Raw genomic sequence first — 24744 nt, 5'->3', positions numbered from 1 at the left:
CTCCATGACCTGTGCCTCGGTTCCTGCCTCCAGGTTTCTGGCTTTAGCTCCTGGTCTGGCTCTCTGCGATAGGCTATGATGCGGCAGTATAATACAAATAAACCCTCTCCTCTGCAAGCTGGCCTTGGTCATGGGTTTTTATCATAGCAATGGAAAGCAAACTAGAACAGCTAGCTTCCACACTGATAGTTGTTCATAGAGCCAGAACTTTCCATGCATTCCTGTCAGTACTAAATGCATTTACAGGGCTGAAAGACAACACATGGAATTTAATCCAGGAAAGGGTTTGATGGTTGCTGTAGAGCATGACCCCCACCCCCACATAAAACATATGCTACTAGCTTGACTGCTTAAACATTTTGGAGGTTTTAGATCTTTCTAGAACCCTGGACGCTTAGTCATTTCCCCCTAGGGAAATGTGAATTCAATCTCAGGATGAAAAAATACTTATTAACTCCATATCCTTTCTCCAATAGACTGAAAGGTTTGGGACAATTGAGGGATGGCACATTTGGACAATTTGAAGTTCTTCCTACAATAGATTTTACATCTTCTAGAAAACCGGAAGATCTTCTAGCTATCATTAATGAGTATTCAAAAACAGACAGACGGACAGACAGATAGACAGACAAACTAGAGTTGTAGAGGTGGAGAATATGAAAAGGTCCTAAATCAGATATGATTTAAGATTCATAAAGATTAATCCCCAGCTACAGAAACAGGAGGAGTCTCTTGGAAAGTCCCTGAAGCCCTACCCTCTATCACCTGTGTGGCTTCTTACTTCTCCCTAGGCTCATGCCCAGCAGTGAGCAGCATTCATCGGATTTCTCAGTTGGTTCCCTTAGCAACCTCCTCTTCTCCAGTTTCCCTGTATTTTGCTTTTCTAGGAACCAGTCCAAGCATGTAGCTGAACTCTTGGGTGCTAATCGTTAAGTCCTCTTTGCCTCACCCCCTATGCCACCTGCACAAGTACTTTGTTCAAGCAATCAACCACAGGGTCATTTCTTTGGCCCCACCTAGCTGGCTGTCTTGAGACTTGACTCAAGCATCACACAGCTGTCTTGACCCCAGAGACTCACCCCACCCCCAGCAGTCACTAAATTGAAATGACTTCAGCCTCTTCACTGACAAATGACCACTGAGTATCTGAAAGATTGAGCATCAAACACCTATCTGACCTGCAACCAGCAAAACTAGGATAACAGAAACACAGGGCTAAACTCCCACTCAATACAGTTGACTAGAGACTGATAACAAACATATACTAACGGCTTCACTCTAGATGCCCAGGTCCTAGCACAAAAACAAAAGAGTCATGAAAAGCCAAGACAATATGTCCTGCCAAAGAGCATTAATCCTATAAGAATCTTCCCTAACAAGAACAACCAAGATGAATCTGGGCACAGAACTTACAAGAGTAATTGTAAACACGTTCAAAGAGTTCAGGAAGTTTAAAGAGGAAACGAATAGACACCTGAATGAATTTAGAGCGGACAAGGAAAAAAAAATGTCCTCTCAAGTCCAAGAAAACACAAACCAGTGACCGAATGAAACAAATGAAAGAAATTCAGAATATGAAAAGGCAATTCAGCAAAGAGACTGAAATACTAAGGAAAACACAACTAACTGAATATGGAAATGAAAAAAAAATTAAGAACCCAATAAAAAGACCCAGAAGAAAGTCTCATCAATAGACTAGGTCACAAAGAATGCAAAATATCAGGATGTGAAGAGGAGCTGGGCTACCCAATCAAAGAAAATGATACGTTTAGGGGCTAGAGAGATGGTCCCCAGTAAGGAGTCCAAATTTATGCCAATCCAGATTATTTTACTCAGCAGAAATATCTGCCAGAGGTTAAAAGGGAAAGAAAAACATAACCAACAAGCTATAGAAAGTCAATATGCTAACTGAACACTAACTGCATATGTGGCTCATAGCTTTGAGTCTTCAGATTTGTGTGTGCAGCTTGGAATGCCTGAAGAAGCCACGAAAACAGAAATGTTCCTATTTGACCCAGGCCACTTAACTTAAAGTTTTTCAACTCCTCAATTATTCTATTAGAATTTCCATGGTTTGAGAAAATATGAACAAAATACTCATGTATGGACATGAATATGTATCACAATAAAAGTCACCATTTTGAATGCTAACTTAAAAATGTCTTAAAAAAAGAATTTCCGCTGATTTTTTTCCAGGGAAAGGGGTCTTTTAGGTTGCTTTAATCTATTTCCCTCATGCCCTAAGCTTCCCTGAAATCTGACGGATAGTACCAGGACTTCATGGAAGGCTGATGTCCCCATTTTTAGAAGGGTTCTGAGAGGTGTATCAGAAATTTCCCTTCATGAAACTGAGCTATCAAGGACTTGACTTGTATGAAATTGAAGGAAACACATCTTAGTGGACCACCCATTCTAAACCATATACTAGTTAGTGGCCAAGGCAGGTAGAATTTTACCACCACTGTTTTATTGGTACACAGGCCAGGACTTATAAGCCAACATATGAATGTGAACATGTGCTCTCAGTTCTGCAAGTTTATAAATACATTATGGGCTGGCAGGAAAGTTTCCTACAGCTAAATGAGCAATGGAAAATAAGATATGGATTGCAAGGCTCTTCTTTTGGATGATTTGGTATCTTCAGATGGATGGAACAAGGGTCCTTATTTATTTAGCAAAGGGATTATTTCATATCTTATCATTTTGACCAGACAGCAGTATAAACATTATTTGTGTTGTTTTGGATGCGAATAGAAAAGAAGCACATTTACAAAAATAAAATCCCATAACTCACGTTGTTAAAACATAATTAGTAAAAGAACAACTGATTATCATATAATAGATCCATGTAGCCAATTGAGGAGTGAAACTTTCAGCTCTGATCCACTTTTCTCTCTGAGAGACTAAAGTGGGGTGTTAATAGGTAGTGAAATGACGTCAATGGCAATCCTTCATTTCAACAATGGAAACTCTGAGTTCTCTCTGTGCCCTGCTTCCCTCTTGCCACAATGCGCAGCATTCCTGTCACAGGTGACAGAGCGATGGTGTTCAGTTCTCTTGTTTCCCCAGAGAGAGAGAGAGAGAGAGAGAGAGAGAGAGAGAGAGAGAGAGAGAGAGAATCTTTACTCTGTGGGGCTGCTGTTCATCATATCAGCTTCCTCATTCACAAGGGATTCTCACACAGAACTAAAGCTGGGAAAACAATCCCCGTAGTGTCACATTTGCTCAGTTTCTGTCTACTATCTGCATCAAGGGTCAATTATATCTGTGTCAATTATGTTTTCCTGCTACGTCAACTATGACCAAAAGTTTCAGTTAATGTGGAGACTGAGGCATAATGGCACTTCACATCGCTGCTATCTTAACATTTTCACAGATGACCTTCCTCAACTTGAAATTAATACGTGTAGAGGCCTTCACAAATCAGCCATATCCTTTAAAAATGCAGATTCCTGCCAAAGGACTGGCATTCTTACCACAGAGCCACGCTCGTCTGCATAATACCAAATGAAGGCCTTCATAGAATGAAACGACTTGGCTTTGCAGTCTATTTTGTCTCAACTCTGTTACTTATTTCCCTTTTAAAAAAAGAAAACACAAGCTGGGCATTATGGCACATGCCTTAAATTCCAGCACACAGGAGGTAGAGACAGGTGGATCTCTCTGAGTTCAAAGCTAGCCTGGTCTACACAATTAGTTCCAAGACAGCCAGAGGTACATAGACCTTGTCTCAAAAAGGGGATAGTTTCCAGTGTCCATAGGTAAAAATAGAATTATTCAGACCCTGAAAAAATAAATAAAATAAGCAGAGTCAAGCATGCATATCTTTGGATTCAATTCTAAGAAATATAAAGCTTGAGACTAAAAGAAAATTCAGAGGCAATCTTTACTTATTTAAAAGCTTGGGAAATACAGCATGGTTTTAGAAAGAAAGGGTTATGAAGATGTGCTTCATGTCATTAGAGAGTGAGGGATGAAAATAAACACCATTACATTAAAAAAAAAAGCTCGATAGAAATTACTTAGCAGTGCTCTATGAATTTTAAATAGTTCAAGCTTGAGAAACTATTTCTCAAATCCCTGATTTGGGAGTTAAGAAGCCTGAGTCACCTAAGACCAAAACATTTGCACCACTTAACGTAAGTATATTCAGCTGAGTTCTTCACCCTAGGTACTTGCTTCTCATCAGGCTACAATGGCCCTTGGTTAGTCTGTAAAGTCATACACTCTCAGAGCAAGAAAGCATAAGAGCAGGGTTCATGAGGCATTTGGGTATCCTCTCAATGCTTTCCTTCTGAGCCAAGCCAGGAAAATGAGATGCTCAGTTTGGTGCGAGAAATCTGCCCATCCCAATTTCCCAGTGGTTCTATCAATATTAACATAAAACCTAAAGCACGGCATACTGCTCAGAAAGCCAGTTACACGGTGAATGGGAGAGTTGAACAGTTCTTTGTGCTGCAGACTGTTGGAGTCAGCAGATTGAAATGGGTCACTTTGCTTATTTAGACAATAGCAACGCGATATAACTCACTTAGCCACAAGGACGTTGTCACAGAAGGTAACAGTAGTGTTCTACAGGACAAATGCACCCATACTTGGCGGGGGAGTGCCTTTAAAAAGACTTAATAAGTTCTTTAAAAAGTACTTAGTACTTTGCTTAGGGGAATCTCTGAATTTTATTTCAGCCTGAGGAAGTGTTCATTGTGCCCTTCACCCTTGTATCACATACTCAATGGTTCCCTGATGAGAAAGGAATCCTCATTATCAGGCTTCTAAGGTAAGTGTTGGTCTACCCAGGGTGATGACACATATGCACGATGTGGAAAGTGTTATTGGTTAATTACATCTTGCTTAAAAGTGCGTGTCTGTGAAGATTTTCAATGAAATCATAAGACAATGAAAGGCAGGATGAACCACACCTGCAGTGTTATTTATACTTTCCCACTGGGGCGCAAGGATGGAAGTTGTCAGAATAAAAATTACATCATAAAATACACCTGAAACATTTCTGCTTTTCACCCTGAGTCTCTCTTCCAAACTACTTTCTTTGTGGGAGAAACAAAATCATCCTCCAGTTATGAACATACTAAAGTGCATTTTTCTTATGCAAATTTATAATTGATCCTGAGCCTTAGTTCGAAGTTAGACATTGCCTTAATCTTTTAAGATAATGAAGAATCCAAGGACAAGGTTTGTGGGGAGAGGAGATGATCAAAGTTCCTTTCTGTAATTATACTATATGGACAAGTTAGAGTTATCACATGAGATGTGTAATGATTGGTTTAAAGACACACCTAAGAACCACCCAAGAAGAGAGTCTGTGTGTGAGATTGTCTAGATGTGACTGGCCTGTGGTAATGTCAGGAGAAAGCAGGGCACTAAGCACGCATGCATTCATCCTCTCTTTGCTCTTGGCTGTGGATGTGACTGACCAGTGGCTTCATATCCCTATATCCTTGACTTCCCATAATGATGTACTGTATCGTGGAAATGTGAGCAAAAAGAAACCATTTCTCCCAGAACCATTGCTTCTGTCGTAGAAAATGGAAAGGGCACTAAGAGCGAAAGCTAGTCACAAAGTCCCACTCAAGTATAAGGAGAATCACAGAGACACACAGTGGAGTGTGCCTCCTCTTGTAAATGTGGACAACAGACGGGAGAAGTCTATTGTGAATGGTATAGCAGTCACAGTGGGTCATTCTTAAAGTGGCCTAATTTAATTATGTACAGCCATCTACAAAATGATTGTTGTTTTATCTGTCATGTGTGTGTGCTCAGTTCTTTTAAAAAGTGCTTTTCTAATTTTCTCTGTGTGCTCAGCTTATGTCCATGACAGCAAACATGAACAATCTGCTCTAATGGGGGAATATACATGCTCGAGTGTCTTCAGAACCCTGTGTTCTTCAATTTCAGTTCTTTAGCCTTCTGTTATACCAGACCCCTTTGGGGTTTGCAAGAAACCTGCAACATTCCAAAATTTGGAGGAAGGTTTCTGGCTTTAGAATTACGGGTATTAATCCTAACTCCAACCTTAAAGCTTACAGATCCTCATCCGTGGCTCTCTGACAGAATCCTGTTTGTTTTTCTTCCATATGGGATTTCAGTTTTTGCATTAATAACCAGGATGAAAATGTGGCTTAAAGAAAAATTTATCCTGTATTACAATAATAACAATAAGATGCAAAAATATTTCATTTGGCTGGCCAGACCTGGGAGTGTCTATGAATGCTGGGAAATGCAGTCAGACAGAAGAGTCACCATATGTTCAGTTTCCATGGACTCTAATCTTAACAGAAGAGAATGTAAGTGGGATTACCACGTCATGAAAAGCTTAACATCTTGCAGATGTTTATCTCAGAGTTTTCCTTAATCATTTTCCTCAATGGCATGGATCCAAAGCCTTTAAGTCCCATTCATTTGTTGAAAAGCACCTTCCTACTCCTTCCCCCACCCTTAGCTAGTTTTTATGGTTCATAATTTTAAAGAATTACAGCTTTCCAAAGATTTAGCATCTTGTTTGAGTCATGTTTCTAACTTCTTGGCTGCTGGTCCCGCCATTCAAAGCTACCACTTCTTTGGTCCCAGGATGCTGGGTTTAAATGGTGAACAATTAGATTCCTTGGATTGTATCAGACTGTAGACTGCAAAAACCGCCTGCTGAGCACAGTCTGCTGTACTGTAAGCAGGGCTGTCTCTGCCATATGCTGTTCTTTCTGCTGTCTCTATCCTTTTGGGGGAACTTCATGGAGCAAAAACAGCATTAAAGCTGTTTATCCTGGGATTTTGTGATCTGTTTTTTAATTTTAATTTTGTCTACCAACTTAGCTCACTTCCAACTGCTTTCAGTAGTCCCTCCTCAACCCCCACCTTATGTTGTAACAGCTGAGCCAGGGCTGGAGATTAGGAGCCTCACAGGAAATGTCCCAGGTGACAAGGGTGACCTGTGAAATGTTCCTAGACTCGCACAGCTCCACAGAATGAAATGGTGGCTGTAACAGATCATTAAGGATTCTTGCCAACTCCCACGAGAGTAAATTCTAGCAGAGAGAGCGCAATAAAAATTATGTTGTGTGGAAGTTCTAGGATACTCATAAGTAAAGTATTTGCAATTTGAATGAGAAGTATGAACAAGAGCTAAACCAAAAACAGTGCTTTATTCATTTACAGACTCATTTCTTCAACACAAACACGTGCATGAACGAGGGTGTGGGTGTCTCTCAGACGTACGAGAATATGTCATTTGTTGGTAAACGTGATCTACTCATATTTAAAGACTATTCTATAAAGATACCTATTCAGTTTAACTAAGACTTTAAACTTCTTACTAGGATAAATCTGAGACCATAAACAAATTAGAATACTATTTGGTACATTTGAAAATAACAGTGGAGTGGAGATTTCACCTTTGCTCTTAAAACATGGGGCGAGAGAAGGGAGCAAGGGAAGGACAGCAGTATATGCAAAACTCTGAAAAGCACCTTCATGAACGGGAAGACCTTCATCCTAGAGCTACTAATGAATGGATGTTTGAAAACAAACAGGAGCACACACACTACAGGGGGAGAATAAGATATATGGCCAAGGTGTAGTCATTTCACTGTCATTCTTTCTCTCTGCTTATGAGATATGGTTTTTGAAATTCTTAGTTGCACTGAACTTTTTATGGGATAGGACAAGAAATAGAACTCAGGCTAAGGAGGTCGAAGTGAACGTGATTGAAGCAGACTTCAGCTCTGCATGGAAGCCTGTCCAGGGCACAGCAGGCCCCCTCTCTTTGAGGTGGCGGGTATTCATAGGCAAGTCTATCAGGTTTTATTTAGAATACTAGGATTTTATTAAGCTTAAATCATTCACAAATTCTGAAATCTCAGGGAATATACCACTCAGACACTCGACTGCCATGCCTATGAACACAAAGTAAAGGACCTAATATACAGCTAGTAGATATTGGTGTCTTTTCTTCTACATGTTACTATATGTGCTATTAAATAGTCATTTGACAGAAGAAAATAAAATTTAGTGAGACTCACTCTTATTTGGAAACATCTGCTTGCTGTGGCTCGAAGGAGACTTTATCCTTTCTGATTGTGCATAACCCACTCAGACATCTATCCAAAGATTGGCTTTCTAGTTCTATGAGTGAATCAATTGGTGCTTCTCTTTAAGCTAGTTTGAGTACATTAATGTCACAAAAATACAATGAAAATTTGCACATGAAGCTGAGGTCCCCACTTACAGGTTCGATGAGTTTTCATAAAACATTTTTTTTAAACCTTCCTGAAGTATAGCATACACAAAGTCTACAAATGAAAAGCTTTTATCTTGATTTATTGTCAAAAAGAGATGTGGTTCATTTACCTTCAGGTTTGACTTATCAGTGGACATTTTTTTCTTTTGAATAATACTTTACTCCCTACTGTGTAGCTGGCATTTCATGCTTTTAAGGGGCAAAGCAGGCACTTATAATGTATTTTAAAAAATGTTTTATTCAATTTTAATTTATGTGTGTTGGTGTGAGGGTGTCAGAATCTTGGAGTTACAAACAGTTGTGAGCTACCATGTGGGTTCTGGGAATTGAACTCGGGTCCTTTGGAAGAGTAGGCAGTGCTCTTAACCACTGAGCCATCTCTCCTGCCCCTTATAATGTATTTTTTTTTTTCGAGACAGGGTTTCCCTGTGTAGCCTTGGCTGTCCTGGACTCACTTTGTAGTCCAGGCTGGCCTCAAACTCACAGCGATCCGCCTGCCTCTGCCTCCCGAGTGCTGGGATTAAAGGCGTGTGTCACCACGCACGGCTTCCTTATAATGTATTTTAAATGTATACTAAGTTCCAATTGGACTTTGGAGTCAGTTTGTGCCTAAAGTTCATGTTTCTCATCTTCCTTGTTTATTTGCTGAAGAACTCTGGACCAGTTTTAGCATCTCTGCTCCTTAACTAGTCTTCTTATCTGGAATATAAATACATTTGTTATAATGTGAACTGCACCCTACAGGCTCAATAGTTGAATGTTTAAACTGGTGGCATGGCTCTGGGATGTGGTGAAGGTTTTGCACATGGACACTACCTGACGGCGCCTAGGTGCAGACCTTTGAGATACACAACTCGGCCTTCCTTCTAGTCTCTGTTTTCTTATCTGTAAGAAGGAATTGCTATGGTCTAAGTGCCCACTACCACACTGAGGCTGTCCACCATGTCTTCCCCACCACCACAGACTGAAATCTGAGCCAACATAACCCCTTCTTTCTTTAAGCAATTTGTTAGGTATTTTGTTCCAGTGATGATAAAAAAATAACTAATGCAACGCCTACATATTTATTAAGTTATTGAAGCGATAAAATAGGTTAAGGCTTATAAAGTGTTTAGCACAGAGCCAGGCTCCTGGACCTACTGTTGCCTGGATCAGCAGTGTCTTCACACAGAGTCTTTGTGGTGAGGCTAGGGCTGTGCTATGGAGCAATTCCAGAGAGGGCACTTCTAAAATCTAAACTACCACCCAGAGCATATTTGTGAATGAGGGAGCTTCTGCCCCATACTCTGCATCTCGGTGGGGTGGGTCTGAGGATTCCTGGCAGACAAAATGGGGAATTTCTCATTCTAAAGGATGAAATATGCACAGAGCCAAGCCTGTTGGTGAGCATGTGTGTTCCTATGCAAAGCTTACACTTTTTATTTCAGGCTGAACATCTGTTGTTCCCTACAATGTGGAAACAACCAAGGAAGGAAAGATGTTTTCTTGGTCTTATTTATGGAATGGCAGGTGACCTTTCTTCCTCTCCCTTTCTCAGGCCAATTTGCCTCCCCACTCTCTGGAGAAACTTTAAAACCTAACATCTCATGCTTCATAGTGCCAAGGGCAGTGGATGTGGGGTAGGGCGCCACACTCTGTACCACAGCAAGCAGCTGCACAGGAGAAAATCCAGTGCGTTCTCAGTGTCCCTTCAATGCCTGTGTCTTGAGGACTTGGCTTCTTGTCCACAGATGAGGCTTTTTTTCCAACTGACTAAAGGACAAGGACTAAGATCTGACAGATGAGTTAATACTATGTATAGCCTAACGGGATGCTGGAAGGTCACCAAGGCTTGCCCTTGGAGTGTGCACTTTGTCCTCTCTTTTTTCTTTCCCCATCACCATTTGCTCCATGACACCTTTCCACTGTTTACTCTGTTCACCACAGCCCGGAAATAGCAAGAACCAGACCAGAGCCAGACAACCATGGATCAAAATCTCTGATTCCTCAAGATAAGATCAAATGTTCTCCCTTTAAGTTGCTTTTCTCAGGTTTTTTTTTTTTGTCACAGTAGCAGAGAGTTTACTAATATAGTGAGTTACTACAGGTTGGCTTCAATCTTTTTTAAAATTTGTATTTTCAGATTACAACTCAATTGTTATCCCATCACTTGTATCCTCCCGTTCCTCCCTCCCTCCCTCTTTCACCCTATTCCCCTCCCCTAGGTCTATGACTGAGGGGGACCTCCTCATCCACCATATGGTCACAGGCTATCAAGTCTCATCCTGGTAGCCTGCTTATTCTTCCTAGCTTCAATCTTTTTCCAATGTATAACGATACAATGGTAGTTGGGTGTTTCGGGAGTGCTGCTGACATACATTTGCATGGAAGCCTACAGTGATGCAGTTACAGAGAAGAGACCCAGCCTCACCCTCACCTGCTCTGCTTACTCAACTCAGCAACAACTTCTGCCCATGAGCCTTTCGCTGAATCCTGCTACTTATCTCAAATATTCATGCCACACAGTTGCCATGGATGTCACCAAGCAGTATAGTGTTTTTCTTTCTTTCATGCCCCCAATAATTGATGAAGATGGCATCTGACCCAAGCTACACTGTCCAACATTTCTCTATCAGAATTAGTCTAGATTTCTAGAATCAGTCAACAACCCCTTTCTTCTATGTAGATGAGTAAAGACCTGTGGTGAATGTATTAATTGAATAGGGAGGTCATGCAGAGAAAAGTAACTGTAAAACGTCGAAAGAAAATTCTACCAGGGTTTGAGATCCTGATGATTAAGTTCTGAGATCTAGGGTGTGTGTGTGTGTGTGTGTGTGTGTGTGTGTGTATGCATGTGTGCACGTGGGTGTGCACGTGTGTGTGCATGTGTGTGCGTGCATGCGTGTGTGTGTGTGTGTGTGTGTGTGTGTGTGTGTGTGTGTGTGTGTGTGTTGTTTCCATTGTTTTCAGTGTTCTCATTGTGAATCACCCCAAAACTCATCAGGGGTTTTAGAATGTTTTTGTCAACGCCCGCATATTAGCTCTAATCCTAACATAAGAGGTTTTTCACAGAGCCACTCTGTAGCTTGAGAAGAGAGATAAGAATAACTTTCTTCCTTTGATAATTTTTGGGATTACAAACTCGTCTCGCTGAAGCAGAGCTCTTGGCAGGAGAAACATAAGGTCAGGATTAGACACAAATATGCATTCAGAGATCAGTGGAGTCTATTGAGCCAGCCTTCACTGAGATCCTTAACAGTGGAAGTAGATGAGACCAGTCACAGAGCAGAGGATAAAGCTGTGAGCCTTAGTAATTATTAAGAAACATTGGGGCCGGGGTGTTGCCGTTGAGATGGCTCAGCAGGTAAGAATGCTTGCCAAACAAAGATAATGACCCAAGTTCAATCCCTAGAAACAATGGTAGAAGGAGAGAGAAACCTCCTGAACCTAGAGGTTTGTCCTCTAACCTGCACACACACACACACACACACACACACACACACACACACACACACACACAAACACACACACACACACACACACACACACACACACACACACACACACAGAGCTAAAAAGAATAGAAAGAGGCAGACACGGGGCCACTTTGCTGCAGCCAAAAGTAGGAGGCATCAATTCTGAGAAGTTTAACTATGATGTTCGTTCCAACACTGTGAGCATCAAGACAACACTGGGCTCTGGAGATGCTAAAATGAGACATCTTTGCTTTCAAGGGACCAAGTTTGCCTTCTAAAACCACCTGAAAACTTCAGTATGAGAAAAACTTCCAAACATCAAGGTTTGGGTACAAGGAACATATCCAGTCTGTCACCCACTGAGTTCTCCCCGCCGGATGCTCTCTTAAGCTCTCTCACAGCCTGCAGTAGGTGAAAAAGGCTGACTGCAGGACACTGGGAAGACTCTTTACTTTTGTTTCCTAAAGGAGGAAATTTTAAGACAGACAGCTGAAAACCAAGACATCTTGCTGGGCCACAACTGACAAAGAAAGCTGAGATGATAAAAATCACATATGAGTCCTTCAATATGCAATTTTCTGAGAATACTTTTCTCAGAGTGGGACAGTATTAAATATGTTCTTTTACTATCCAAGCCTGTGTTAGGAGATACACACCTACACAAGGCTCCTCTTGGAGAACTAAGAATCTAGGCTGTCAGATGTAATTTTTAAAATTATTAGTATTTGGTAAATCATTTTAAAAGAAAAGTGCTTCCAGGCAGCCCAAGTTTGTTTCACATTCAAACAAGGATTAAATTTAAGGCAAGTTCTTTCCTTGGAAAAACTCCCTTTCCCCATGTAGTCTTGACATGACTTATGTCACAATATAGTCACACTGACAGTACAAGATGCTGCTAAGTCAAAGCTTCCGCTTGAAGGGTTGAGTCAGTCTCCATCCTAGGAAGCATGGAGCTGACTGCCATTGATTCAGGATAGCTTCATCATGTAAGAAACTGGCTGGGCCACACGTAGCTCAAAAGCACAAGAAACTCAATGCTTTCCACAGTGACACTTGCATTTGATAGGGGTGACATTAAAAAAAAAAACATAGAACTTGGGCCCCGGGGCATAGTTCAGCCTGCAAGTGCTTGCTGAGCAAGCGTGGGCACCCGAGTTCAATTCCCAGCCTCCTTATAAATGCCTGAATGTGATGATGTGAGCTTGTGCTGTGGAGGAGGAGCCAGAGCATCCCTGGGGCTATTCAGCCAACCAGTGTAGTCAAGTCAGCAAGCCCCAAGCTGCAGCAAAAGACAAGATGGACAGTGTTTTGAAGTTGATCTCTGGTTTCCATGCATGTATACACCTACTCACATGTACCGGCACACATACATATACATGCTATCACACTTAAACACATACACAACTGCACACATACACACATTCACACACACAATGAATGGATGAATGATTTAAAAAATGAGCTAAAGCTTTACTTTTGTATATTAGAGACCTGGGGTTCCAACCTGGGCGGAAATATGCACTCCCAGTTGGATACCTCAGACTAAGGCTGAGGAGGGGATGGGAGAGGGAAAACTGGGCAGATTCAACCACCTGTTTCTCAGAACTGCTCCCCACAACTCACCACCAAAGACAACAGATGGATGGAATGCATACTGGTGAATCTAGAGGCTTGGGTTTGCTGATTTAAATTCATTTCACCTCTCAAAACTTTTTTTTCTAATGAATGATTTTATTTTTTCCTTCATACATGAATTTATTATTGTGATTCAAATCCACTTCTCACTCCAGTCCATTCTGGGTCCCTCCTCCTAATTGGATCTAAACTTCACAGCCTCATTTTAAATAAGACACACACACACACACACACACACACACACCCTATTGAGTCCAGCTAGGGCTGCCTGCATACAGTGGCTATCCACTGTAGCATGAGAAGTCTACCAGAGGGGCATCATCTCTTAAGAAATCGACTTTCTCTCTCCAACCAGCCACTAAGTACCTATACCTTCTCAACAAGGAAGGAGGTCTTGTGAACCCCCCCCCCCCCCGCAAGCCACCCATGCTAGAATATTGACTATGTGCAGGTCTTTCTCATGTTGACAACCAATGCTCTGAGAACTCATCAGATAGCTGCTTGCCATGTCCAAAGACACTATTTTGCAGCTGTACTCCCCAGCTTCTGGCTCTTTCCAATGTTCTATCGCCTCTTGTCTGTTCCCTGAGCCTTTGCAGGGAGAGCTTTGATGGCACTGTCAAACTAGCAGCATCACAACCCAGGCAACACAGAGAGTGACTGGTGGCTTCTTTGCTCTCTGGGACAGTAGTGTTTTATGAGCTGACCTGTTTCTATAGAACATGGTATGCTACCTAGGATGTAAAGACAAGATATTCTTTGATCCTCTACATGGAGGACTTACATCCCTCACACCGAAAGCTCTTGTTTCCGTCGTTCAGCTTAAAGTGCCCCTAGGGCTCTTAAAAACCACTTTTTTCTGGACTTCAGGGACTTGAAAACCTGTTGCTTTTCAGTGAAACTGCTTCTTGTTTCATTGTTTTTCTTTTGAATATATTAACATTCTCTTTGGCTTTGCTGCTTCTGAGGGAGGCAAGTCTAGATTCCTGTAGCTTTTCACTTAAGACAATGTTCTATAACCAGTAAGCCCTTGTCCTTCATCTCATTAGGATACCTTATGTGGGCATCACAGTTGGCCACTTGGGGTAGTAGTGTAGGATATAAGAAAGAAAGTCTTCATAAAGTAAGTCCTCTATTAGGAGACATTGACTATGAGTAAGAAAATATGTAATCCAAATAATTTTGTATCCTGGCTAATGTTCTGCAAAAGGTAAACAAGACAATGTGAAGGGAAAGTGGGAGGGGACAAACACCAGCATGTGCTCACCTAAGGCCAGAGAAACAGTACTGTGGGCCGGGGAGCAGGTGCGGAAGCCCGGGGCCCTGAAAGGCATCAGGATTGACAGCGAGGTGAGACAGGCTGGAGTTGCTGCCAACACAGCATGCACCAGGTGGCCTGGGAGGCCAGGTGGGGAAGCTAGGCACAGGCCTTTGACAGTTATGTTAAGACGTTCAGATTTACTGTCATCCCACAGAAAACCACTGAAATGTACTAGGTGGCAGAGTAATAGGATGCCATTGATACTTTACAAATTTACTCAGAATCTGGAGGAGATACAGTGTTTAAAAGGACAGGGGTCAGGCAGAAAGAATCATTATGTTTGGCTTTATCTGTGGTCAGATTTATTTTATTTAGTGACACACACAGAGTGAAGACAGAGAATAGTCATTATATTTCCCGTAGAATTATTATCAGGAGTCTTAAAAAAATCAAATTTAGTTTAGTATAACACGTAGTAAACTAGACCCGAGTGGAAGGCTCAACAAGGTGTATTCCAACATGCACCATGCAATTAAGACACACAATTTCTATTCCTTGAAATGTTCCTTCATGTCCCTTAGTGCTCATGCTTCCTCCTCCCTCTCCTTGCCTGATGCAACTGGTGCTCTGCCTTCTGTCACTGTAGCTCACTTCTTTTATGTTTTGGGCTTCCTTAGTACAATTTTATTAACTATTTGACTGAGTGGATCATTTTGAGATATTTCACCCTGTAGTCCAGGCTGGACTGGACCCTCTTGTAAACCTTCTACCCTAGCCTTCTAAGTGTATAGCCATGAACCACCATGGCAGCTTGTTTCTTTCTTTCTTTTTAAATTTAAGTATTTATTTTACTTTAGAAATTATAATACAGCAACCCTTCTTTTTATTTTCTCCTCCAAACCCTCCCAAATATTCCTTACTTATCTCTCAAATTTATGGAATACATATATATATATATGTATATATATCTTAGATATTAACACACACATATAGGTACATAAATACAACCTGCTGAGTCTGTACAATGTTATCTGTATGCATGTTTTCAGGGAAGGTCTTTTTGTATTGGATAACCAATTGGTGTGCTCTTCCCTGAAGAAGACTATTTCTCCCACAGCATTTCTTGGTTGTGGTTCTTTGTGCAAGGCTGAAGCCTCTTTAGCTTTTACCTGTCCACCTTAGCACATCTGGTGCTGTCGTTTTAGTTCAGCTCATGTTTAGGAGTCGTGTTGGTGAGGTGTTTAGGGCCATGCTTGTGACTACTAGAAGACACATTCTCAGGACACACTGTCTGAGGCTCTGGATCTTACAATTCTTCCACTCTCTCGTCTTCCATGATCTCTGATCAGGAGTTGTATGTACTGTTGAGGGATAAATTGGGACTGAACTCTATGACTCTGAAATATTATTGGTTGTGGATTTCTGTAATTGCCTCTATCTTTGGGGTTTCTTGTGATCCACGTGCGTTTGCATGGTTCCTATTGAGACCCTGGAAGTGTGGGGATAATATAATATATCACAATCATATACTTCATAGGTTCATGTTTTGTCAGACATGTGAAAGAGTTTGTGATACATGATGGACCAGTGAAGTAAGACCAGATAAGTTGATCAATACAGTAGATATAGGTATAGTTGAATTATTGCTTTTTGGGTTTTTATTGTTGTTTTAAAACACAATGACCAAAAGCAACTTAAGAAATAAAGGGTTTATTTCAGCTTAGAGTTCTGCATCGCAGTCCATTACTAAAGAAAGTCAAGGGAAGCACTTAAATAGGGCAGGAACTCATGTAGAGGCTACAGAGGAGTGCTGCTTACTGGCTTGTTCCTGATAGCTTGTTTAGCTTGTTTTCCTTCAGTGCCTGGGATGACTATCACTGAGTTGTCACAGGTTTCTGTGAGTTTGACATGTCTGGGCTCCGCCCCTGTACCACATCAATAATTAATTAAGGAAATGCAACACAAGCTTGCCCACAGGCTCATGTGGTGGGGTCATTTTCTCAATTGAGGTTTCCTCTTCCAAAGTGACTCCAGCTTGTGTCCAGTTGACATAAAACTAGCTAATATCATGATACATAGGTAGAATCAGAAATGATAAGAGAGGAGGGAGAGAGAAAGGGGAGAGGGAATAGAGGGACAAAAAGAAACTGTGGGGGTGGAGAGAATGGGAGGGAGAGAGGACCTAGACATATAAGGATGAAATAGAAAAACACTAAAGACAAAAAGACACTAAAGTAGCCAGGGGAGGTGATGACAAGTTACTTAAAAAAGCAAAAATTAGACTGATGAAAATTCCTCAACATAATGAACAAATCCACCTTAGCGACTTTGAAGAAATAAAAGTTAAAGAAAAATCAAAGAAATTCCTTCTTATAAGCAGGAAGAAAAGCCAGAAACCCCTGCTTCCATAGAAAGTGAACCTTATTACAAGTGTAAAATAATAAGCACAGGGTGCTGTTGGGAAAATACAGGTGAAGGACACCATAGAGCAAAGAGCAATCCAAGAAACCAGTTCACATCCATGAATAGCTAATTTGTGATAGGCGTGACACTGGGGTACATAGGTAAAGTAAGACTTCATTCAATTATTATTCAATCATTAACTATATGGAGAAAATGAGTAAGAGTTTTACCTCAGATAAATAACAAAACAATTCTGGATAGCTTAAAGAAAGGTAAAAGAACAAAAGTTAAAATAGCAGAAGGAAATAAATTCAAATATCTTTTTGGCTTCATGCCATGGAATCAGTTTTACAAAATACAATCTAGATTAAAATTAGCCTTAGAAGAAAATATTTATAAGTTCAACTTATGAAAATAGTATCATCTCTGTATTACATGGCACTAAATGTTTGCATAGTCACAGGACAGATGCCGTAGGCAGCTGTGGTAGTGAGAAAGGGATGGCTATTCTTAAGAGCGTGAGTCGATCTTGAAAGCAATGCTGTCTCCAGTAGAGAGAGCCTTGCAACATGGCATGCGATGCCATTTCAACTCATGTGTGTCTGTAACCTCAGCACTGTGTGGTACTGGCCAAGAGAGTGAGCCCTGGGAACCCTAAGAGACTCTGCTTCAAAAGTAAAAAGTAAATAAGCTAGAGACCAAGGTAGGAAGACATCGGACATTGACCTCTGACCTCCACACATGCACACATGGGTAAAAGCCCTGGGACAAATATAACACACTAAGGGAGAGTTTACACAGACGAAACCAAACAAAACTGTGAAATGAGTTTGGGTGTGGCACTGAGCTCAATGAGGAAAGAAAGGAAAGCACAGCTCAGAACTAAACAGAGAATTCTCAACAGAGGAATATCAAATGGCTGAGAAACACTTAAAGAAAAGCTCAACCTCCTTAGTCATCAGGGAAAGGCAAATCAAAACAACTCTGAGATTCCATTTTACACCCATCAGAATGGCTAAGATCAAAAATTCAAGTGACACCACATGCTGGCAAGGATCTGGAGAGACAGGAACACTCCTTCATTGCTGGTGGGAATGCAAACTAGTACAGCTACTTTGGAAATCTATCTGGTGCTACCTCAGAAAACTGAGAATAAGGCTTCCTCAAGACCCAGCTATTCCACTCTTTGGAATATACCCAGAAGATGCTCCAGCACACAAGAACATTTGCTCAACCGTGTTCACAGTGGCCTTATTCATAATAGCCAGAACACGGAAACAGCCTAAGTGTTCCTCAGCAGAAGAATGGATAAAGAAACTGTGGTACATTTACACCATGGAATACTACTCAGCTATTAAAAACAAGGAACTCCCAAAATTTGTAGACAAATGGACTGAACTAGAAATGATCATGAGTGAGTTAACCCAGAAGCAGAAAGAGTCAAATGGTTTGTACTCACTTACATCTGGACACTAGCCCAAGGAGCATGTCCCATGAAAGTCTTCACTTACCAGGAAAGTGGGACAGAGGGAAGGACATCCTATTGGGACTTTAGGTGAGAGAAGCATGGGAGAATAGGGAAATAGAAGGATCCAGAGAGTTCTAGAAACCTACAAGAAGAACATTATGACAGGCAGATTTGGGCCCAGGGGTCCTGCTCAAACTGTGGCACCAGCCAATGACAATATGTGCAGTAAACTTCGAACCCCTACCCAGATCTAGCTCATGCACAGGACATTCTTCACAGTTGAGTGGAGAGTGGGGTCTGACTTTCACATAAACTCTGGTGCCCCATATTTGACCACATCCCCTGCATGGGGAGGCCTGGTAACACTCAGAGGAAGGATAGCAGGCTACCAAGAAGAGACTTGATACCTTATGAGCATATACAGGGGGAAGAGATCCCCCTCCTTCACAGTCATAGGGGAGAGGAATAAAGGGAAAGTGGGAGGGAGGGAGGAATGGGAGGATACAAGGGATGGGATAACAATTGAGATGTAATATGAATAAATTAATAAAATATATTAAAGAAAGAAAGGAAAGAGTAGGGAACGTTTGCAGAGGAAGAGAGTATATTTTGCTTTGAACATACCTAGTCTTCACGGTCTGCCCTCAGTGCTTCAGTAAACGGAGCACAGCCCAGAAAGGACAAAATCATAAATTCAACAGTTCTGTGGTCCTCTTTTTTGTTTTGTAAAAACCCAAACCAAAAATGTTATCTTTAATATATCAGTTTTCACAAATAATATATTACTTACATTTGCTCACTTTTCGTCATTTTAAAAATGATATAAAAATGATATCAGAGGGGTTGGAGAGATGGCTCAGAGGTTAAGAGCACTGTCTGCTCTGCCAGAGGTACTGAGTTCAGTTCCCAGCACCACATGGTGGCTCACAAACATCTGTAATGATATATAGTGCCCTCTTCTGGTGGGGAGACACACATGCAGGCAGAAGATTGTATACATAATAAATAAATATTTTTAAAAAAATGATATCACATGTAGCACTGTGACTCGTCATTCAATACATCTGACTATGCTGAAACCTGTGGTGTTTTCAGTACTGGGAACTGAAACCAGAGCCTCTCTATGCTGAGTTAGTACTTACTACTAAGCTATATCCTGCCCGCATAAAGCCTTTTATTTTTGATACCAGGTCTTTCTTATTTGCTCGGGTTGGCCTTGAGCTTGCAATCCTCCTGCCTTGTTCTCAAGAGTTATGAGGGGGTTACAGGTGTGTGCAATCACTGTGCAAAAGCCAGTCAGAGCTCTAGAATATTCAGTTTTGCAAGCACATTACAAAATGATGGCGCTTATTGTAGGAACTTTGGGAGTACTCAAGGGTTGTGGCAAATCATCAGGTGTTAAACCACTGTGGGTCAGCAGCAGGAGCCACCCGAGGGCCATTAGAAGATGCTGAGGGAGAGTGCTCCCCACTGGCTCCCTTGTTTACCATCCAGACTCTCTCTCTCTCAATGTTGGGGTTACTGCTTGTGTTTACTGTAAATAGCAGCTCAGAAAATGATGAGGACCAGAAGGGGAAAAAAAGTGAGGTTGGGAAGGCAACAAATCTCAGAACCTCTTCCCCTTATTGACTAAGAAGTGCAGAGACAGGGGAGAGGTGGCTTAGATTTTACGCTTCTCAGATTATATATTATGAGCAGAAAATTGAAGTTGAGGTGATGAGCACATTTATTACTTTAATAGGTTTAGTCAGCATTAGAACCCCTGCCCCAGCATGACAGAAATAAAGAATTTCCCCTCCCCCAAATCGCTGGCACTGTATTGCCACACAGCCATACTATCATCCATAACAAATCAGCGCCTACTGTGCACAGCAATACAATATTTATGTGTAGTTACATGAACATCTGAGTTTCAGCCTCCTTCATTTTTGAAAACAGTTATTTTGGATGCTCTCCAGTTGTTTTGTTTATGTCAAGTTCAAATCTCTATATGTGAAGGAAAACTAGAGTTTTCAAAAACAGATACATTGGTGTTAAAAATCAGTTTCTGAAGCTTACCATAACAACAGTGAAGCCAACTCGCCACAATCTGCATAGACAGAAATGGTTAACTTAGCCAAGTGTATGGCCACCGAGAGCTATAAACAGGGGCGAGTATGGAAAATATGCCGGTGGGACGAGACGCATGAGTAGCATAGTCATCCTTTCAGCAAACTTAGAAAACACTTTATATACTTTGATTTTTCTGTAAGAATGAGGTAAGCTGATCTTTTTTATTATTATTATTTTTTAAATTAATTTATTCATATTATATCCCAATCATTATCCCAGCCCTTGTATCCTCCCATTTCTCCCTCCCTCCCATTTTCCCCTTACTCCCCTCCCCTATGACTGTGACTGAGGGGGACTTCCTCCCCCTGTATATACTCATAGGGTATCAAGTCTCTTCTTGGTAGTCTGCTATCCTTCCTCTGATGTACAGTATGATGCAGCTGCTGGTCCCTGGTCCCCAGTGCTCCACAGATCCCTTCTAAATGCAGACAGCACCTTCCTGGCTTTTGTTTTATGTCAAAATGGGCTCATGTCTTTTCATTATCTTGTTTTTATTGTTAGGCAGCTTCACCTAAATATGTAATGAGAACCCTGTGGATCTCTGGTTGCCTAAGAGCTACTTTGTACCAGTAGTTTCTTGAGTTTTCGGATTGAGTGAGTGTAGGTAGTTACGTTTATGCAGTTGACACGCCTGTTATGGAAGTGTTTCGCCTTCCATAATCATTGCTCTACCGGAGAACCAGTGTGATTGGTTGTTTCTGTGTCCATGTGTGGGATAAGGAAAGGTGTTTGGATCCAAATTTGCTGAGAGCACAGCAGCACAGCAGAGTGAGGAACAAGAATTTTTAGGCACAGACTGGCATCAGGTTGTAATTTTTCTTCAAAGTCAAGGAATGTTAGAACAGTTGCACGGATTTCCGTGGCACTATGGGATTACACAGAAAAGTGCTTCAACCATGGAACTGTATTCCAAGATTTTTGGAGATATATTTGTGTGGTGTGTGTGTGTGTGTGTGTGTGTGTGTGTGTTGTGGTATGCATACATGTGAATAAGCATTTTCACTGTCAATTAATCCAAAACAATAAAAGCCTCAAAAGAAAACTTCAATTCATATGTGTCCTCACATTTTAATAGATAAAACGTAGGATACCTTAATTTTATTTAGTGTTCACTGTTTTTATTTCTATTAACCTCTTTCAAAGCACTATTGGTAACTTTTTACAATGGCTATCTCTTTGTTCTGATCTTATCTCAGTCACTGGGTCCCTGTCACCAAATAGCAGCCCGGATTCTCCCAAGTACTTGGTGACATTGGATGATGGAGGGACAGCTTTGGGACTAGGTCCAGAGCAGCACCCATAATTTCTACTGTTCTTGTATCCACCCCTCTCTCCCAGTGTCTCCTCAGGCTCCCACTCTGTTCTACTAGGGAGACTCTTTACAAAGAAGCATTGCTCTAGGTTCCAGCCACAATGATACAGCCTGCATTGAACAGATCCTATGGCCAAAGGAACTATAAAATTGGACCAAATGCATTGATGCAATACATGGAGTAAAAATTTCAGTGGCTGTGACCTCTGGGAAAAGAGGATCTCCCCAGCCTGAGCACCATGTTGAGATATGTGTTTTTCAGGGCAGGGGAAGGTGGGGGCTGCTGTCCACCATTGCTTTGCAAGATGAAACAGCAACCTAAGAAAAGGGCAATTACACAGGGTATGAAAATCAGGTAAGCCATCCTGTGTGGGATTTGGGGAATACAGTCCCAGAGATGGGCAACTGTGTCATGTCTAGGCTTAGAATATTAGACAGCATCTAACCAGCATACGCAGGTCTCAACACACCAAGAAGCTTAAATGGAAGAAGTGTTCTGGGAGGAGACTAGATTGCAGAACTTAGATGCCACAGCCATGTTGGTTGAGGAACTGGAATCTGAGGTCAAGTTGGACCAAAGGAAAAAAAAAGCCTTGAAACATGGTAAGGTGTTAGCAGAGTCCAAAGAAACCATTTCAAGAGTGAGGGAAACACTTCAAGACTAAAGGACAACCTGAAACAGACCAGACTATAATGGGTCCAAGATGACTATGAACGTGACAGGGGTGACCCACTGATGCTTCCTCACCAGAAGAAGCCTATCCCACATAGAAGAAAATGTCGTGGATAACTTTCATAGGTGGCATGTACTTAAAGGAAATTATGACAATGCTTTAAAAAGAATAAAGTTACAAGATGGAAGAAAGAAAATATAAGAGAGAGGAAGGGAGAAAATGAGAAGAAAACAGGGAAGAAGTGGTAATAAACAGTCACATGAGAGTACTCAGATCCTGGAATTAAATCTATAAAGATTTAGTATTTGTTATCATTACCAATCTGGTAAATAGAAAAATAAGTGGACACTATTTTACAAATGATCTAAAGGTCCATACACACTGGGTGAAATTAGATCCGAATGTCATACCGTACTTAAAAATCAACTCAAATGAGAGACTTAAATGTAACAACCCAAACTAGAGGACAACACTGAGTGAAAGCTTCCTGACACTGATCTGGCCCAAACATGACTCTAATACACAGCAGCACCAGTAAGGAAAGACTGATTAGATTATGTCAAACTGAAAAGTTCACAGCAAAGGAAAACAACTAATGGAGCAAGAAACAAGTGGCAGAATGACAGCTAACCAAATATCTGACAGAGGTTGATACTCAAAATATGCAGGGAACACAAGTGAGCCATGGGAAAGAAAATGAAGGGGACCTTGGTTAACAATGGGGGAAAAGAGCGGCATAGAGATTCTTTAAAAGAAGATACACAAAAGGAGTAGGGCATCACTAGTAACTATGGAAATGCAAAACTAAAACTGCAATGAGGCATCACCTCACAGTGGCTGGTATGGCTGCTGCCACAGAGCTGAGAGGTGAGTATTGGTGCAGATTAGGAGATGTGGGAATCCACTCACAGACACTAAAGTATAGTTCCCGCTGACCCAACAATTCTGTTACAGGTTATGTTGTAAATGAGCTGAGATCAGTATGTGTCAGAGATGCTCATTGCCACATTCTTCCCAATAGTCAAGACATGGGATCCACCTAAATGTCTATTAGCGAACAGATAAAAATAAACTTTGGAATACTATTGATTCTTGATGAGGAAGGAAGTTCTGTGACTCACAACACTGATGAACTTGGGAGTATGTGGGAGTTACACTCACTGAAATAATCCTGGCATGATCCTGTATGATTTCATCTTTACATGGAACCTGGAGAAAGCTGGAATCATGGGAGCTGAGAACAGGATGTCAGTTACTTGAGGCAGGTAAGGGGTAAGATTTGCCCTTGGTCAAAGGGCACAAAATGTCATCTCTATTTCAGCATGGTGAGCATGATTTAAAAAAGATATATGGTACACATAACTATTTTTGAGAGTATTTTAAATGTCATTAGTAAACTTCAATGTAAGAAACATGTTAAATAACTGGCCCTGCCTTGAGGACACAGGAGGAGGAGAGCAGGCCCTGCCCTGAGGACACAAGAGCAGGAGAGCAGACCCTGCCCTGAGGACACAGGAGCAGGAGAGCAGGCCCTGCCCTGAGGACATGGGAGCAGGTGAGCTGGCCCTGCCATGCTGACATAGGAGCGGGAGAGCTGGTCCTGTCATGATGATATGGGAGCAGGAGAGCAGGCCCTGCCCTGAAAACACAGAAGCAGGAGAGTGGATCCTGCCCTGAGGACACAGGAGTGGGTGAGCCAGCTCTGCTCTGAGGACATGGGAGCAGGAGAGCTAGCCCTGCCCCAAGGACACTGGAGTGGGAGAGCAGGCTCTGCCCTGAGGACAAGGGAGCAGGCCCTGATCCACGGCTCTGAGTGGACCTCATCCCAACATCTACCCCATGTATGACCTGCTGGAACACATGAAGGGGCTGGACCTACAGATTCAAAAATTAAGAATCTCCTTGACACACGGCAACAACAGGATATCCGACAGCAGTTCCAGTGAGGATCCAGTAATGATAGTGTAGGCCTCAAACCAGACCCATGACTCATTGCAATGAACATTTGAAAGTAAACATATGTGGACAAAAGGCTATACTGTGTGATACACTACAGCTGCTGTGACAAGATTTTTTTTGTTTGTCTGTTTGTTTTATTTTACTGGGGAGCGGGGCAAGGAGAGGGATTTTGGTGCATGATGTGTAAATCATAGACATTCAATAAAAGTTAAAAAAA

The 24744-nt window shown here is 41.5% G+C and overlaps 1 protein-coding gene across 1 annotated transcript in view; it reads right to left on the bottom strand.

Annotated features, from left to right (window-relative positions):
• Positions 1 to 24744, bottom strand: part of KCNH8 (potassium voltage-gated channel subfamily H member 8) — a 367339-nt gene that overhangs the window by 29225 nt on the left and 313370 nt on the right. The gene's annotated exons all lie outside the window — the stretch shown is intronic.

The sequence above is a fragment of the Acomys minous genome (assembly GCF_964271855.1).
Source record: "Acomys minous genome assembly, chromosome: 13".
Classification (NCBI taxonomy): Eukaryota; Metazoa; Chordata; class Mammalia; order Rodentia; family Muridae; genus Acomys; species Acomys minous.
The sequence above is the reverse complement of the archived record's forward strand: the minus strand, read 5'-3'. Positions and strand labels throughout refer to the sequence as shown.